Source organism: Mytilus galloprovincialis, chromosome 3 (genome assembly GCF_965363235.1).
Source record: "Mytilus galloprovincialis chromosome 3, xbMytGall1.hap1.1, whole genome shotgun sequence".
NCBI lineage: Eukaryota > Metazoa > Mollusca > Bivalvia > Mytilida > Mytilidae > Mytilus > Mytilus galloprovincialis.
The window spans coordinates 83,155,939-83,161,543 of NC_134840.1; the positions used below are offsets into that span (position 1 = coordinate 83,155,939).

At 33.2% G+C, this 5,605-nt stretch overlaps 1 long non-coding RNA gene across 2 annotated transcripts; it reads left to right on the forward strand.

The window, feature by feature from the left end:
• Positions 1-1,728: 1,728 nt before the first annotated feature.
• LOC143066602 (uncharacterized) lies at positions 1,729-4,996 on the forward strand. 2 transcript variants are annotated; one of them, XR_012975696.1, is made up of 2 exons: positions 1,729-1,790; positions 2,772-4,996. It is a non-coding gene; the product is annotated as an uncharacterized LOC143066602 (long non-coding RNA). The 2 variants fall into 2 exon arrangements; XR_012975695.1 differs by having other exon boundaries at positions 1,737-1,823.
• Positions 4,997-5,605: the final 609 nt, after the last annotated feature.

The window sequence follows — 5,605 nt, forward strand, 5'->3', positions numbered from 1 at the left end:
GTACGGCTTAAAATGTCCTGCATTGTCCAGCATTTTGTTGGACAGGATATTCATTTTGGTTTTGTCTATACGAAAATAATATATATTTTTTAGTTATTACCAAGTTTCCTATTGACATTATTAATTCAAAATATAATCTAAATACAACCATAGTACACCGTCGCTTCAAACACTTAAGCCATTTTTATTTTAAAAATCAAGATATATAATATATTTATGAAATAAGGTAGTTAACAGAAACTTTAGATGCATCGGTAACGTCTTTCTTAAACAGTGTCTTTAGTGAGATAAAATTCAAAAGAAAAATATTGAAGCCAAACTATTCTACCCATCGCAATTACATTTTGTGTATGCTAAAACATGTATAAGTTGTAAAAGTTTGCTGATCGCCCCCAATTAACACAATGAGCGTTGTGTGTCCGATGAACTATTGAAGTATTGAATAATTATACTGATCATTTTTCTGAATTTCTTTTCAAGATAAATCATGATGTTCACTGTCATCATCTTTGTCATTACCACCACCAATACGGGTAATAGCATTAACAGTATCATGTTGGTCTTCAGTCTCAGCCGAAACAGTCGCTTTTTCTAAACCGGAATGATAACCACATTGTTTGCAGGGAATGCGACAAAGTCCGTCTGCACTCCTATGTTGAGTTCATGGGCGATGTTGAATTTGCATCTCAAATGAACCAAGTGTCTCTATCCATCTAGTTATTTGTTCTTCTTGGTTCTTAAAGAGTTAAGCAGCCACTTGTATGATCCGTGATCTGTTCTTTCTGTAAACTTTCTATCGTATAGGTATGGTTTGAAATGTTAAACAAAACAAACCACACCAAACAATTTCTGTTTTTTTCACAAGTTATAACATGTTCGAGGTACTTTTGTACATGTGATAACTTGTATTTTTGCATTGTACAAATTACAGCATGTACGAATGTTTTGTACAAGTTATAACCTGTACAAAATCGCAACTTTTACACGACATATATATATATATATATATATATATATATATATATATATATATATATATATATATATATATATATATATATATATATATATATATATATATATATATCCGCTGAATTGACGCCGACTTAGGACGATACCATTGGATATGAATGTTCTTGATTTGTACTATAGACAGTGTCTGCCTATATTGATTGTGTTTTTACGCGCTAGCTCACTATGTAACAGTGTACAAGACGGTGTATCACCGTACTCAGAGACAGTTTGCTCATTCCAAATCAGCGATTCTTATGTTCTTTCTCCTATACTGGTAATTTTGAATTGTTAAAAGGATGACGTTTATTCAAATTTAAAATTACCGCTCTTCTAAAATTATCAGACTTGCCACGTATTAATTGAAAGTGTGTGTTGACATCGATGAAACAGCAAACAAACGACGTAAATAGATAGAAAAGAGCCACCAGCTGACCAACCTAGATTCTTTAAATATATATAGATGTCAGACTACTATCCTGAACATCATTTATTTCATGCATTAGTCTAAAAGAGTGTTTTCGCCTCATAAAAACCATTTGAAACTGAGTAGTCCATCCAATGCAAAATTATTTTGTGTGCTTTTGGACAAGATCGGCTCATGATTGCATCGGTCGATTTTCAATCAAAATAATATGTATCAGCAGTTCGGTATGAGTAGTCGCCATTTTGAATTTTCCCGCCTGACAACCTTCTATTAACGTATTTGTTGTGAATGTGTCAACTCTTGCATCAAGACAGGCGGAGAAGTTTAGACATAAACGAAAGCTGTCATTGGGGTAAGACGACATTATCGAACTTGAAATTTGAAAGTAAGTTATAATGGGTAAAGAAAATCACAGATATCAGAAATATTTCTACTTAAAATATAAGATAAATTTTTTTTCGTCAAGTTGATTTTATCTGTAATAAACTTCCTTGTTGTAATCTTTTTGTGTACTTGTTATAAATGATACTTTTTATTGCTGTAAGGTTATTTGATTAACAAGTGTTGGCAATATGTACGCTTAGTATCTAACTAATTTTGAAATTCAATATAATTATGTCTTTCGTTGCGCAATTGTTACTAAGTTGCTCAGCTAAGTTGGCAACGGGGCCATATTGTGTTTACGCATGGAATAATGAAAATTTGAAAACATTAATTTTATTCTTTTTTTTTACGTTAAATATTATCTGTTGATATTTTACACTTAGATTAATACATTCATGTTTGATACTTAAATTATTAAATATTTTCGAGAAAAAGAGTCATACACCTGTCGTATTTAATTAATTAATCTATATTTAGGCTTACTGAAACATTTAATGTTCGTTGTTGTTTTGTAAGACATGAAAGTGTCCAGAGAAAAATGATACTTGTTTCGCCACCTTATCAAGAAACGTCTTTCGAAATTAAAAACCAAACTCTTTTACTATATAAGACCTGAAATATTTCAAAATGATGTTTATTTTTTGCCACAAATGAAGGACCCTGTCTAGAATCTAAAATATAACAATTGTCGTCATGCTAAAAATAATGAATGGAAATGGGGAAAAAACAACAAACCAACCAAAGAACAGAAATCAGCCCGATGCCACCAATGGGGCATTAATACAACCAGAAAATCCCACACCCTGATGCTGGATTCAGAAATAATGCTACGGATTGAGTAAAGACTCTTACTATACTTAATATATATATATTTACAGTCAAAATGCTGATTATAATAGATACCAATTTTAAGTTTTACAAAAAAAACTATGTTTGCCTTGTATTTCAGAATTGCTATAGATTATGGCCTCTAATCCAACAATACCTTGCGGTCCATGTGCATATGAAAGCACTACAAAAGTTGCAATTAAGTGGTGAACCCTATGCGAAGAGGGATTTTGTAGAGATTGTGAAAAAAGCCATAGATCTTTGAAACTTACAAGACATCACAAGATGATTGCCATCGAAGACTACTTGAAAATTCAAGATGTTTCAGTTGATCTGACCTGTAAAACCCATGGAAAAAAGCTCGATCTATTTTGCAAATATCATAGTGTTGCCATATGTGCAGTCTGTGTTCCATCTGTACATAAAACTTGTCAGGCGGATGATATCATTTCAATAGCAGATGCAGCTGAAAATGCAAATAGTTCATCTGGACTTACAGAATTAGAGAAAACAATATCTAGAACACTAGAAAACATAAAACACTGTATTAAAAACCGATTATCTGCATCAGCGAAAATCGATATAGACGAACAAATGATTATAACAACTATCCTGCAAACAAAACTAAAGCTCATCAAACATTTAGATGTACTCGAAGAAAAACTGCTTTTGGAACTCAGAACAAAACATGACAACTACAAAGCAAAACACAGTAAAGTCCTAGAAAAATTGAAACAGAAAGAGAAAGATTTTGAAAAATTAGAGGAACAGATGCAACAAATGAAACTGTTTGCATCTGATCTTCAAGTATTCCTCGGCACATGTCAAATGAACAAAATTACAATGGAAAAAATTGAATTGCTAAAAACCAAAATAGGCAAAGAACAGAACTACAAAATTGAAATGAAATTAAATTCTGTGGTCAGTTCACTGATGAATGAGGTCAAGCAGTTTGGCGAAATACATATAACCGAAACGAATACCGATCTCAAGTTTAAAGATGTTTTGATTGATCAGGCTCAAATACAAGTCCATGTGTCAATGCGAAATATACATGATGTCAATCACCAATTAAAGCTGAAATTTGATGTACGACCGCAGGGCCAAACCACAGAATGTCTTATGATGTCGGATGGACGAATTTTTATTACAGACTTCTGGAAAACAGGGAAATTGGTGGAATACGATGACAGAGGAGAATATGTTCGTGACGTTCAGACCAAAAGTAAGTCATACGATATAACAGAAATAGATACAGATCGTATTGCTGTTACATATCCAAATAGCAATTGTATAGAAATTTTGAACATTAAGGAAACTACTGTTGAGGCAAAAATAGGATGTAAAGGCAGATGCTTCGGACTATCTCACTACAATGGAAACATCTTTACTATAGTGCAGGATCATGGGATATTAATGATGGACCTAGCTGGAACTATATTACAGACAATCAACATCGACATCCACTCGTCTGTTTATTTTATAACTGTTTCCAATGACAAACTATACTATACAGACGAGAGTAGAAATACAGTAAACTGCTGTAATTTGGCAGGGGGGAAAATATGGATTTTCGAAAATAGATTTATAGATTGCCCATCAGGTCTAACAGTAGATAAGAATCAGAACGTATATGTTTCAGGTTTAAAATCACATAATCTGACACTAATACAGCACAATGGAAAACAGAGCAAAGAGATTTGTAATGCTAGTGATGACCTATGTGCACCGCTGGCTGTTTGCTACAACAAAACAAATTATTCACTACTCTTAGGCTACAAAACAAATTACATTGCTTTATATCAAGTATCATAAGAACGTATCTTTAAAGACTTACAGATTTGTGTGGTTTTGATTATTGTGCATCTTGTGCATCGTCACAATACAATTATAGTCCAGCTGGTCAACTTATTACTGGTGACCTTGTCATCGCTACCAATGAACAACTAAGAGAGTTGTTAGACAAGGGACCAAAATATAGAATCCCCCAGCCCATCAACTGGAAAAAGAATTTCAAGTTACTGATGGATGCAGTTGAGGACTATGCAAGAAAATGGGTAAAGCGCGAACCAGACGAACCAGAACTGGACACTTTGTCTGAATGGATCAAAGCTATTCGATCATGCATTCAGAGGCGCATACTAAAATTACGCTGTAATATGAGTACAAGAGTTACTAATCCTTTTAAGAATCCGGATGTTGTGGATGCTTTATCCTCTTTGCATGACAAATATGTCGTTGTTCCAGCAAATAAAGCCTCCAATAATATTGTCTTCATATGTAAAAAACATTATTTGCAATGTCTCACAACAGAGCTTGGAATAAATAAAACTACTGGTAACCCCACATATGCTTTAACATCATTTACCAAGGACGAAATTTTACAAAATCATAAATCTGTCCTTCTTTCTTTTGGTATCACCATCAACATTCTTGTTTTGGGTTACAATAATTCATATTTTGTAAAGAATCACACTGAATCTTCCAAAAAATATACTGAAGATGATATTATCAAAATGCTGGACTTTTTGATCGATAATATGTTTGTTGAGTTTGGAGGATTTATATTTCAACAAACAGTCGGTATTCCAATGAGTACTAATTCTGCACCCCTGCTGGCCGATTTGTTTTTGTACTCGTATGAAGCAGAATTCATTCAGAACCTTCTAAAAGACAAAAAGAAAAAGCACCTTGCGAAATTCTTTAATTTTATTTTCCGATATATTGATGATGTTCTATCATTGAATAACCCATATTTCAGGCAATACTTACATCTCATATATCCCAGCGAACTTGAAATTAAGGATACTACTGATACTAGAAGGACTGCTTCATACCTTGATCTTTTCCTCAATATTGACGTAGATGGACGACTTCACACGAAAATCTATGATTAACGGGACGATTTCAACTTCCCAATTATCAATTTCCCATTTCTCAGCAGTAACATACCCT